Genomic DNA, 14669 nt, shown 5'->3' with positions numbered 1-14669 from the left:
CTCAGAGGGACTTAAAGATAATAGAGATTGGATTGAGAGGCTTATCGTTTTGGGTATAAATCGCTTATCAGTGGATGTATTAGACTGGTCTGTAACTGTACAAAAAGAAACAGTGATAACACCAATCAAAACTTGTGAACATCTAGTGTCTGCCAGCTACAGAGGTCTAGGTTGGTTATATCTGAAAAACTATAATCGTGTTTAGTATTAATCTTGCTCCCATTTTCAAATGGGCAGAACAAGAAACTTAAGAATAATGTCAAATCAAGAAACAACATCCCCCACCCAATGTAAACAGACAATGGAACAGTCACTGGCAAACCTACAGGAGAGTCTTCCAAGTGCTATACAAATGCAATTGATAAACATCATTAATGAAAAATGTGAAAATATAAAGAAAGAGATAAGGGAGGAAGCCATAGCTGAACAAGAGGAAACCATAAACAAGGTGATAAGTGAAAAAGAAGAAGCCATAAAGGAGGCCATAATAAAGGTTTTTCAAATAAAGATGGATGAATTCATAGAATCCACAAATAAAAAGGTAACCGAACTCCAGCAAATGTTCAAAGAAAATAAAGCTACTGAGCTAACCACTCAAATGGAAATCAAGGAGCTAAAGAAATCCATACATGATCTAAAAGAAGAGATGCAAGGCATCAAAAATGAGCAATTAGAAGCAAGGGAGATGAAAAATAAAGTAGATAGCTTTGATAGCAGGTTAGACAATGCAGAGGAGAGAATTTCAGGGGTTGAAGATAATTTAGTTATTATACAGAAAGAACAGAAAATGAGTCAATCCAAATCTAGGAAAAATGAGAGAGCGCTTCAGGAGGTCCAAGATACAATTAGGAAGCCTAATTTAAGGCTAATTGGTATTGAGGAGGGTCCGGAGAAAGAGGTCAATGGTATTGGAAATATACTTCAGGGAATCATCTCAGAGAATTTCCCAAATATCCAGAAGGGCAGGCCCATCCAGATACAAGAAGCTTTTAGAACCCCAAACAGACCTGACCAGAAAAGAACATCCCACTGCCACATCGTAATCCGAACTGGATCAATAGAAGCCAAAGAAAGGATCCTAAAGGCAGCCAGGGAAAAGTGATCAGTAACCTATAAAAGAAAACCAATCAGAATAACCCCAGATTTCTCAGTAGAGACCATGCAAGCAAGAAGTGACTGGAAGCATATATGTCATGACCGTAAGTCAAATAACTACCAACCAATAATACTGTACCCAGCTAAGCTCTCATTCATAACTGAGGGAACAATAAAAACATTCCATTCAAGGGAAAAGCTGCAACAATATGTTGCAACAAAACCAACACTACAGAGAATTCTCAAAGATGTTCTATACATAGAAAACCAAAATAAATGCAATATAGGAAAAGAAATGGCACCTAAACAGCATACCATCTAAGGACCACAAGAACTGTCAAGACACAGGCCCTAATAAAAGCTTTTAAAAATGGTAGGAACTAATAAATATCTCTCAATCTTAACGCTCAATATCAATGGACTTAACTCTCCAATTAAATGACATAGGCTGTTAGGGATCAAAAAGTAAGAGCCATCATTCTGCTGTCTTCAAGAGACACATCTTACCCCCAAAAAACAATCATCTTTTGAAAATGAGAGGTTGGAATAAACTCTATCAAGCTAAGGGCCCCCATAAACAGGCTGGAGTTGCCATCCTCATATCAGATAAAATAGACTTCAAACTAAAATTAGTAAGAAAAGACAAAGAAGGTTACTACATACTACTAAAGGGATCTTTCCTCCAGGAAGACATAACGATCCTAAATATTTACACACCCAATCCCGGAGCTCCAAACTTCATCAAGCAAACTTTACTTACACTGAAACCATACATAGATGGAAATACAGTGATTGTCGGTGACTTTAACACACCACTCTCACCTATGGACAGATCAACAAGGCAAAAACTCAACAGAGAAACCTTAGAACTGAACAATTATATAAACCAACTAGATCTAACAGACATCTGCAGAATATTCCACCCTGCAACAACACAATATACGTTTTTCTCAGCAGCATATGGAACATTTTCCAAAATAGATCACATCTTAGGCCATAAAACAAACCTGGTCAGATTCAGAAACACTGAAATTATTCCATGCACACTCTCAGACCACAAAGGCATCAAATTGGAACTGAACACACATCTCCACCAACGAAAACCCTGTAACTCATTCAACACATTGTTGAATCAACAATGGGTCATCGAAGAGATCAGAACAGAAATCCAACAGTTTATGAAATTTAACAGTAAGGAGCACACAAAATACCAACTCCTTTGGGACACAGAAAAGGCAGTACTCAGAGGAAAATTTATAGCACTGAGTGCCTACAACAACAAGTTGGAAAAATTGCAAACCAACAAGTTGATGTCTCACCTTAAGCTCCTGGAAAAAGAGCAACAAACCAACCCTAATCCCAGTAGAAGAAAGCAAATTATTAAAATCAAAGCAGAATTAAATGACTTGGAATCCAAAAAAACTATAGAAAGAATCAACAAAACAAGGAGTTGGTTCTTTGAAAGAATTAACAAAATTGACAAGCCCTTAGCAAATTTTACCAAAAAAAGAATAGAGCATAAAGAAATACACAAAATCGCAGACGAAAATGGTAAAATCACGACAGAAATTACCAAGATTCAGAATATCATGAGGGAACACTTCTCAAACCTTTACACCAACAAATTTGAGAATCTAGATGAAATGGATGAATTCCTAGCCAATATTAACATACCCACACTGAACCAAGAAGAACTAAGCCAACTCAACAGGCCTATTTCAAGCTCGGAAATAGAAATGGCAATTAGAGAACTTCCACCTAAGAAAAGCCCAGGGCCAGATGGATTCATAGCTGAATTCTATAAGGTCTTCAAAGCAGAGCTCACAGCAATACTCCTCAAGTTCTTCAAGGAAATTGAAAACGAAGGTTCTTTACCAAACTCATTCTATGAAGCCAGTATAACCCTCATCCCCAAACCAGACAGAGATTCATCAAAGAAAGAGAACTATAGACCTATTTCTTTGAAGAACATCGATGCAAAACTTCTCAACAAAATACTGGCCAACCGTCTACAACAACTCATCAAAAAAATTATACACTATGATCAAACTGGATTCATCACAGGGAGGCAAAGCTGGTCCAACATACGCAAATCAATTAATATAATTCAACACATCAACAGGAGCAAGGACAAAAATCACATGATTGTCTCAATAGACGTGGAAAAGGCATTTCACAAGATCCACCACCCCTTTATGTTAAAAGCTCTGGAGAAACTAGGAATCCATGGAACATTCCTCAGTGTAATAAAGGCTGTGTATGAGAAACCCACTGCTAATATTACACTTAATGGTGACAATCTAAAGCCATTCCCTCTAAAATAAGGAACAAGTCAAGGATGCGCACTCTCTCCACTCCTCTTTAACATAGTGTTTGAATTCCTAGCCAGTGCAATAAGGCAAGAAGCAAGCATAAAGGGGATCTAAGTAGTGAAAGAGGAAATGAAACTATCCCTCTTTGCAGATGACATGATTCTGTATTTAAAGAATCCTATAGACTCTACTCCCAAGCTCCTTGAGCTGATTCAAAACTTTGGAAGAGTAGCAGGCTATAAAATCAACCCTCAAAAATCAACTGTCTTCCTTTATGCCAACAGTGAGAGGAACGAGGCAATAATCAGGAAAGTAACTCTTTTCACAATAGCCTCAAAGAAAATAAAGTACCTAGGAATTAGCTTAACTAAGAATGTAAAGGACCATTTTGATGAAAATTTCAAAACCATAAAAAAGGAAATTAAAGCAGAACTAAGGTAATGGAAAAACCTCCCATGCTCCTGGATTGGAAGAATCAACATTGTGAAAATGACAATCTTGCCAAGGGCTATCTACAAATTCAACGCAATACCCATCAATATCCCAATGGCATTCTTTAAAGAAATAGAAGAGGCAATTCAAAATTTCGAATGGAATAATAAAAGACCCCATATAGCAAAAACACTTCTTAGCAGATAGAACGGCGCTGGAGGAATTTCAGTTCCAAACTTTAGACTCTATTACAGAGCTATAATTCTCAAAACAGCTTGGTACTGGCACAAGAACAGGCCTGAAGACCAATGGAATAGAACTGAGGACCCACATACTAAACCACAGACCTATGGCCACCTAATCTTTGACAAGGAGCCAAAAAAATACAATGGAAGAAAGACAGCCTCTTCAACAAGTTGTGCTGGCAGAACTGGTTAAGCACCTGCAGAAAACTAAAGTTGGATCCTTCTTTGTCACCTTGTAGTAGAATTAACTCCAAATGGATCAAAGACCTGGAGGTAAAAGCTGACACACTGAAAACTTTACATGAAGGAATAGGAGATACACTAGGCCTCCTTGGCACAGGTAGAAACTTTCTTAATAAGGACCAAGAATCACAACAAATCAGAGAAAGGCTGGATAAGTGGGACTGCATTAAACTGCAGACCTTTTGTATGGCAAAGGACATAGCTAGTAAACTAATCAGGAAGCCTACAGAGTGGGAGAATATCTTCACCAACCAAACAACGGACAAATGCCTCATATCTAAAATATATCAACAACTCAAAAAATTGAATCACTCCAAAACTAATCTCCAAAATAACAACCATCCCATTAAAAAATGGGCCAAAGACTTAAAGAGAGTCTTCTCTGAAGAAGAAACAAAAATGGCCTATAGACATATGAAGAAATGCTCAACATCTCTGGTCATAAAAGAAATGCAAATCAAAACAACTCTAAGATCCACCTCACTCCAGTTAGAATGGCCAGGATCAGGAAAACGAATGACAACAGATGCTGGAGGGGATGTGGCCAGGAGGGATCACTACTACACTGTTGGTGGAGTGTAATCTCGTTCAACCACTATGGAAAGCAGTGTGGCAGTGCCTCAAAAGGCTAAACATAGAACTCCCCTATGACCCACCCAGCAACTCCACTACTTGACATTTACCCAACCATCCAGAAACAAGGGCATACTAAATCCACTAGCACAACAATGTTCATTGCAGCACTCTTCACCATAGCAAAGATATGGAACCAACCTAGATGTCCCTCAGTTGATGAGTGGATGAACAAGATGTGGTATTTGTACACAATGGAATTCTATGCTGCTGTCAGAAAGAATGACATCGCCCCATTTGTTAGGAAATGGAAAGACTTAGAAAAAATCATATTAAGTGAAGTAAGCCAGACTCAAAGGAACTTAGGCTCAATGGTTTCCCTCATTCGTCATAATCAGTAGAAACCTTGGGCTCTACTAGCAGAGATCTGCAATAGAGCAAAATCTTGATCCGTAAGGCCATATTGTATGAAGCTAATTGAAAGGACCTCCAGGATATTGAAACAAAAGCCATATAACGAATGATTGTTGTCCTTAATGTACTATGTTGTCTCTCATCTCCTTTGCTGTCTCTTGGTTATCTCATATTGTTACAGTATCTCACTTTGTTACCTGATATATCAGATATATTTGCATTTGGTTATTTGAAATTTGATAGGGAAGGGGGAAAAACCAAGACGGGTGGGTGGGTGGGGGGGAAGGTAATGGGTACGAAGACATGTGAAAGGGTATCAATGTATGTAGATTAATGCACCTTCTATCTGGCAAATATCATGTAACCCTTTTAGTAATTACAATAAAAAATTTAAGATTAAAAAAAAATAAAAAAGAAAATTGAATGCCTATGGCCTATACACACATGGAGAAATGCTCAACATCTCTGGCCATAAAAGAAATGCAAATCAAAACAACGCTAAGATTCCACCTCACTCCAGTTAGATGGCCAGGATCAAAAAATCTACTAACAACAGATGTTGGCGGGGATGTGGCCAGGAGGGATCACTACTACACTGATTGTGGAAGTGCAAACCACTGTGGAAAGCAGTATGGCAGTTCCATAAAAGAAATCCCTTATGACCCAGCAATTCCACTACTTGGTATTTACCCAATCATCCAGAAACAAGGACATACTAAATCCACTAGCATAATGTTCATTGCAGCACTACTTACCATAGCAAAGATATGGAACCAACCCAGATGCCCCTCAGGTGATGAGTGGATCAACAAGATGTGATATTTATACACAATGGAATTCTATGATTCTGTCAGAAAGAATGATAATGCCCCATTTGTAAGGAAATGGAAAGACTTAGAAAAAAATCATATTAAGTGAAGTAAGCCAGAGCCAAAGGACCATAGGCTCAATAGTTTCCCTCCTTTGTCATAATCAGTAGAAACCTTGGGCTCTCCTAGCAGAGATTAACAATAGAACAAAACCTAGATACATAAGGCCATATAATATGATGCTAAATGAAAGGACCTCCAGGATATAAAAACAAAAGCCATATAGGGAGTGATTGTTGTCCTTATTATACTATGTTATCTTTCATCTCTTTTGCTATCCCTTGGTTATCTCATATTGCTACAGTATTTTACCTTGTTATTTGTTATATTGAATATATGTTTATTTGGTTATTTGAAATAGGATAAGGAAGGAGAACAACAAGATGAGGGTGGGAGGAGGGAAATAGGGACCAAGACATGAGAAAGATATCAATGTTTGTGACGTTATGCACCTTCTATCTGGTGAATATAATGTGACCCTTCTATTAATTAAAATAAAAATATATGAAAAAAAGAAAATTGAATGCCAAACTTGATGACTTCTTTTCTGCCATGAGTTGAAAAATGATTTCTTTTTCTAAAATCATAGAAATGTATGTCCTCATTTAAGGCAACCTAGTTCACTTTAACATTTGAGCTCATCATATGCTTTGGTAAAAATGTGTACATGTATTTACCAGAAGAAGAAACACAAATAGCTAATAAATATTATAATAGAAATATTCAGCATTCTTAGTTATAATGGACATGCAAATCAAAACACTGAGATTTCATTCTTCTAGTAAGAATAATAATCATCATGAAAACAAACAAAAACAAGTTCAAGGAAGACAAGCAGAAGGCACTTTAGCATACTTCTTTAGGAATGTAAGTTAGTCAAACTACTATGGAAATCAGCTGGGGCGAGGTTGATAAGAATAATAATTGAAGGGATGGATTTCTTTTTTTTTTTTTTGCCAGTCCTGGGCTTGAGCTCAGGGTCTGAGCACTGTACTTGGACTTTCTCAAGGCTAGAGCTCTACCACTTGAGCCTCAGCACCACTTCTGGCTTTTTTCTATGTATGTGGTACCAAGGAATTGAACCCAGGTCTTCGTGCATGCTAGGCAAGCACTCTACCACTAGGCCAAACTCCCTGCCCCCGGGATGGATTTCTTTAAAGTACATTATGTGCATGCTTAAAATATCTTAATAAAAGTACGATATATTTGGGCCGGGAGTTTAGACTAGTGATAGAATCTTAGCCTTGCATGCACAAAAGCCCTGTGTTCAATTCCTCAGTATCATATACATAGAAAAAGCTAGAAGTGGAGCTGTGTCTTAAGTAGCAGAGTGTTAATCTTGAGCAAAAAGTGTTCGAGGACAGTGCCCAGGCCCTTAGTTCAAGCCCCATTATGGAAATAATAATAATAATAATAATAATAATAATAATAATAATAATAAACATGGTGATATACATGCATATATTCCAAACTGATTATTTTAATGGAAAATAAATTTTGTATTCAATTATTCTCTTATGCTATGGAAAGAAAGAATAAAAGAAGGAAGGAAGGAAAAATTCAATCTTTAGTTCATGAAATGTCTAGAAACCATGTATTTGATTATATAGCAGCTTATTATTTGTATAAGGGCAAAATCGGTACTAAAATCCTAAAAATATAAGCACTAAGATAGAAAATAGAGTCAATTTTAGTGTGTACTTCAACTAGGAACGTCAGAACAAGTAGACCAAAAAGAGTCATCTTGGCGTGGCAGTTTTAAATTTTACAATATAGAGTTTACTCCTCATAATCCAGAAACATTTGTTAGCTAGATTTGTAGATTTCTTACTACTAGTTTTTTTTAGGTGAAATGATATTTTGCTTCTTTTTTCATATATTTTTATTGTAACTAATAGAAGGGTTACATTATATTTGCCAGATAGAAGGTGCATTACTTCATATACATTGATACCCTTTCTCATGTTTTACTACTAGTTTTTATATGTCTTCCAATAGATTTGGGAGTTTATGTTTGTTTGTTTAAATTCTTAGTTTCTTTTAAGAGGGAATTATCCTCCTCCATTACAGGTAAATATCTGCCTTAAAAAGTTCCAGAGTAAATCGCCTTTCTAGAATGTAAGTATAAATGTAGCAACTGAATTTCCCAATTGATACATAGGTAAAATAGAGATGTCTGTAAGCCTTTAACCTGTGATAAGACATGCTAATGGAATTGTCTGGAAAACAAAATAAAGCAAAACAATTTAGATCCAAAGTTAAGAGAACTTAATTTAAAAAGCTTTTGAAGTGTAACAGATAAATATGAAGTACAGTTTGCACTTGATTGCAAGTGACATCAGGTGGATGACATTCTTTACAGAGAATTTTACTTTTAGATTTATACTTTAGAAAATTTTTAAACAGCTGCTTTTAGTTTAAATAGTTTATTCTTGCTAAAAGCTATGACAGTCCTAGGACATTTTTCTATCAAGGTTTATCTTCACTTGTTAAAGTTTAGATAAGAGACTGCCAGATTTTCTGCTTCAAAAGAGATAAGAACAAATGTAACCACAGACTCTGTCCATTCATCATTAGCATGTGTGGTTTTATACAAAAAAGTAAAAGGATATCTATCTTTGCTTAGAAAAATGAGACATCTAAATTTAACAAAAAAAGAAGAGGTAGTCTTAGGTATTTAATTCCAGAAAATCAGGATACTGGAACTATAAAAGCAAAAGAAATACATAATCAATAAAATAATGGAAAATCTTAACATAAAGTATATAAATTAGTCTTAAAATTCATTAAAATTCAGGTCTTCTAAGATTTTTGGAAAAGACCAAATGATATAAATCACTGTTATTCTAATACTTAGGATCATAACAGTGACTTCCTATTCAAAGTTACAAAATCATATTTAAATTTTGGAAAAAAATTATGGCTAGTACAAAAATATTATCTATCTATGGATATAATGCTTTGAATATGTATATCATGTACAATTTCCATATCTATGTACAATGTCTATCTATCTCCTTAAATACTCTTCATTCCTTGCAATAAAAAATGCTCAAAACCTTTTGGAATCCTAAGAAAACATACAATAAGTATAGGCGTTGTCTATGTCCACTCTACTATAGAATTCTCCTTCCCCTGTCTATCAACAAGTTAGTATTGGAGAGTCAACCTTTTCCCATCCTTTCCTTCCACCACCTACATACCTAGTTATTCTCCATGCCTGTGAGATTAACTTATTTCACATGCTACCTGTGAGTGAGATCATCAGGTACTCATCTTTACTGATTTATTGCATTTGACATAATATGCTGTTGTTTTTCCAATTCATATTCTTCTTTTTTTACAATTGAATAGTATTCACAGTGGGTACTTCCATGTCTTGGCTACTTTCAGTAGGGCTGTAGTGAATACAGTAATGCAATGGGTTCTTCAGCATACTGATCTTGTGTTTTTCAGAAAAATACGCAAGTATGAATGTTGACCTTTGTGGCAGTATTACTTTTAGTATTTGAGGAACATCATATTGGTTTCCATAGTGCCTGTACTAGCTAATATTCTCATCAAAAGAGTGCAAAGAGCCCGTTTGTCCACATCCTCACCAGCACTTGTTATCCATTGTCCTATTGATGCTATTCACTCTAACCAAAGTGAGGTCTCATTGTGGTTTTCACTTTAAATTTCCTGATGGATTACTGATTTGCATTTTCCATATATCTTTTGACCATTTTTATGTTTCCTTTGAAGAAATATTAATTTAGCTATATTGCTCAACCTGTGCCTTTTTCGATGAAAGTTTCCAGCAGTGCCTCTTCAGGAGCCAGTCTGTTCCTTCCCCTTAAATCTGACATGGCCTTGTGATCATGGACCCATGGTTTGTGGGATTTCTGTCCCACAGGAGAATACATATTACATGGACCATCTTTGAGCACAGGCAATATATTATTTAGAAGGATTCAGTGTGTGGAAGAGCAAACTCAGTCTAGCTCCCTAGGGGTTGGTTGACCACATGGAGCAGTGCAGCATCTTCTTAGGCACATGTAGTGTACTGCCATCCTATCTCAAATACTCACTTTGTCTACCAAGATTATCCATACTCAGCCCACATCCACAGAACTGTTATCTAACCTGTAGGAACTGAAAGTGAGTTATATTTTTAGTGATATATTCCACTGAGAAGTCACAGAAATTTCTTGTGCACCATTATTTTGAGCATAGGTAGCTGTTACTGCTAGATGTAAAATTTGCCATTTGAATGAATATCTGAATCTGAGATCCTGACAGAATGAAATAAATTCCAACATAAATAGTTAAGAAGACAACCCAACAGTCTAGATGAGAGCTCATACCCTGAATTATTATGGAATGTACAACCTGTAATACTGAAAATTTGCTAGAGGATGGGAAATAGTTTATAGCTATAAGGGAAGCAGAGATTGTGAGAAACAGGTTGGAGGCCAGTCTGGGGGGAATAAGATTTGGGGACTCTGTCGCTACAGAAATTGCTGAGCATGGCAGCACATACTAGTCATTTTCACTTCAATAAATAACATGAAGAGGAAGAGCATGCTACAAACTGGCAAATAACCAGCAAAGGCAAAAAGCTCTGAGTTCAAAACCCAAGTAAAAAAATAAAAAGTAGAAAAGTCCAACTTGTTCTTCAAATCTTAAATCTTAAGAAAAATAAATCTCAATAGGTATAGCATTGAACTTGTCTAATTGGACATATTTTAGAGGAAAGGGTTTGAGCCAAAATGATCACTTGTAAGAGAATATTCATTATTTAAAATGATGCCAGTCTGTATTTTTGGAAAGACTAGGGGTTCAGCAACAATGAAGGAGACCAGAAAAGCTGAATAGGTAACTGAAGAGTACTAAGCATAATTTGGACATGTATCTCATGTTCACAGGGTCATATAGAAAGTAGAGTAAAAGAGTAGACTTTATAAAGTTAGCACTCAGTGATTTCAATAGTTATAGAAATGAGATATGATGATGTTTACAATGAAGTTGAGTTTGAAAATAAGCATGGCACAGTTGGAGTTTCCAAAGCAATTTCAGAAAAAAAAGATAGTAAAAATGTAGGCTGAATAGAAAATTTGCTCCAATCACTTACAATTACTATGATAATCGAAATTTATCTAATTACAAATACATGAGTGAAAATACATTTTGAAAGGCAGGGATACATATGCTTTTACTCATCTCTCCAGTCATTCTGTATTTTATTGCCTGCTCCTTGTCATGTTTATTGCTACAGTTGGGGATGAGTTCTCTGATCATATTCCAGTGAAGGAGATGACATATGGGCAGATACATGACCTATATCAAAAATAAAATGACAGAATAAAACCTTTAAGAACATATTTATGCATATGCATGTATATATATACATATATATCCCCACATCATCACAAAAAATAATCAGGCCTACTTTTCAGAAGGCTTCCTCAGAGGTAACATATGAAATGGATTTTGGACCATGCATCTGAATTCTCCATTGAATAAAAATAATATAGGGTCATAAAGAGCAAAATGAATAAAAGAATGTATAGAGTTGTAAAACTGTATAGAGAATGATTAAGGAAATTTCCAGGCCTTGATTTGGATAGTGCTGAACATATCATAAGTGAGTTTCAGACAATAGGATGGGGGATAAGATAGGTGCCCAAGAGGAGCTTTGTCTTCGGTAAGACAGAATCCATCCCACATAACAGGTCATGACTGAATGATATCCAAAGCCAGGGTGTCTCAGAACTCAGGGATAATGTGGGCTTGAAAAGTACAGAATGAGACTGAAAGTATTTGCAATACTTTCCAAATATGTCATCCTTACAAAAATGTCATTACAATTTTGTACATATCAAAAATCCTACTTATAAAAATTTTATTATCATTATTTTGTCAGTAATGAAGATTAAGCTCTTTTTTGTTATTTGGTTAGTACTGGGAATTGAGCTCACAGCTTTGTGCTTGCTAGGCAGGTACAGGACCAATGCCTCTAGATCCTTTTTCCTTGATTTTCAAGGTAGTGTCTTTATGTCAGGGACTTCCTGGGCTGTCTTTCTTCTTCTTGTGCTTCCCTGTGTTACAGGGTGATCCATGCCCGCATGGATCCCTCTGCCCAGTCACTATGCTTCCCCTCTAGCTGAGATAAGACACACATAACCATTAAGCCAGCTTGTTGAGTGAGATGAAGTCTCAGGAACTGCTTCACTAAGCTGACCTTAAAGGTGATTCTTTACTCTCTACTTCCCAAATAGCTGAGAACAGAGCTCTATCCATATTGTCCAACATCTATATATGGGAAAAATGATTTTTGTCATCATTGTTAAGCTCAAGGAAGACAGAGCTGTCAGAAACTCATCTACTTCCATATGTCTGATAATTGATTAATAGTGGAGCTCACACTAGCCAATTTTATAAGATCAATTTAATATACACTAGACACCCGTGTGAGCACTTTATGAAAATCAGATGAAAATTCTCATTGATTCACATTTTTTTGCCAGTCCTGGGGCTTGGACTCAGAGCCTGAGCACTGTCCTTGGGGTTTCTCAAGGCTAGCACTCTATCACTTGAGCCACAGCCCCACTTCTGGCTTTTTCTGTGTATATGGTACCTGGAATTCAGTCCCAGAACTTTGTGCCTACTAGGTAAGCACTCTACCACTAGGCCATGTTCCTAGCCCCTTTATTGATTCACATTTTATAGATAAGAAACAAGGATAGTTCAGATTTCTCATCTCAGTCACTTAGTATAAAGACATTGACATCATTATTAAATTTAAAATCCTTGAGATTTTGGTGTTGCTTGGCATTATAAAGTCTAGGGACAGAAAAATATATTCTCAATTCTGTTACACAAAATGAATGGCTTCAACTACTGCATGAATTTTCCTGTTAAAATCATGTAAAAAAGGATTTAAGTTAATAATAGTTGATTAAGATCTTCAATAGTATGTACATCCCAGAATAAAATGTTGGGAATCCTGAGTTGGGTTGTATGGTATGAACATTCACTTTCTGAGTTTTGTTTTGTTTTTAGTTACTTGGTAAATATGCAATGAGTCTGAGTAAACACCTTTTTAAACCTACTGGAGTTGATATTCTTATGAGAAAAGAGGAAAATGGAAACTAAATTTTATATTTAGAGTATCAGATGATCTGAAATGACAGGGAGAAATAAAGAAAACAATAAGATGAGATAGACAGTTTCAGAAATCTGGCAATGTCATAGGGTGAATAAGATAAGGTCTCATTGAGAGCTTTGCATTTCTGGCCATAATTAAGTAAGTTAAATCTCAAGTAAAAGAATTTTATGCACAGAGACAGCAACAGAACATTTCCTAGATTTGAATAGGCATGAGGTAAAATGGATTCAACTAAATGAAGCATACAGAGAGCTATGCGTTTCTTCAGGGGTCTATGAAGAAGAAACAGAAGAGAAATTGATGCTAACTCTTTTAAGACATAGTGACTTCATTGCTTGCTATTCTTGTTTGTAATATATGTATGCTCTAATTAGAGAGATTCACAAGTAGATCCTATTTGAGGAAAATCCGGACATGGGTTTCACAAAATCAGGTATGCCTGAAAAGGCTTTCATTAATGGTAGTCTAATTTTATACATAAAATCTTTTTGCAAATATCTCCAGTTCACTCCACATTAGGTTGGAAAGTTTGCTTTACCAAGCTGGCTTCCATGTGTTTCCATTGTGTATGCATTCATATGATTCCATTCATTGCTGGAAAAAGTCCAGACTGTGCTTACATGCAGCAGCTGTTTTCTACTACACTGTGGAATCATTTAATATAGGACATTTTAGTGCCATGATAATAAATTAGCAATCATTGTTAGAATTCTCTCAATTAAACATGATCTTATTTTAAATATCTCATTGAGTCAGTATCTCATTTTAAAGAATTATATAAGCAAGACAGTTAAAGGTTGCATCGGTCGACCCTAGCTATTTGGGAGGCTGAGATCCAGAGGCTAGTATTTTCAAGCCAGCGCAAGGAGTCTGTGAGATTTCATCTCCAAAATAGACAACAAAATAAACTAGACTTTGATGTATGGTTCGAATGGTAGTGTGCAAATTAAGCAAGCAAACTTGATAAGAAACTTGGAGAAAAAAAAAACAATATGCTTGATTTGGACCTATGTTAATCTCTGGCAGTATCTGCTGCGTTCCTTGAAATTTTCTATAGTAGAAAAACAACTTCCATCAATAATTCTTTTTCTTCCTTTCCTTCTTAACATCAACCTTAGTGTTAATCAATAGGTTATAATAGTAAATAAGGCTTAGAATGAAGGAAGCTAGCATGAATCAGATACAAAATATACTTCCCTCTCACTACTGCACTGTTGGTGCTAGTGTGAACCTGTTCAACCACTCTGGAAAGCAGTATGGCAGTTCCTCAAAAGACTAAACATAGAACTCCCCTATGACCCAGCAATTCCACTACTTGACATTTACCCAATCGCCC

This window comes from Megascapheus bottae, chromosome 5, assembly GCF_031878675.1.
Source record: "Megascapheus bottae isolate mThoBot1 chromosome 5, mThoBot2.hap1, whole genome shotgun sequence".
NCBI classification, from domain to species: Eukaryota; Metazoa; Chordata; class Mammalia; order Rodentia; family Geomyidae; genus Megascapheus; species Megascapheus bottae.
The sequence above is the reverse complement of the archived record's forward strand: the minus strand, read 5'-3'. Positions refer to the sequence as shown.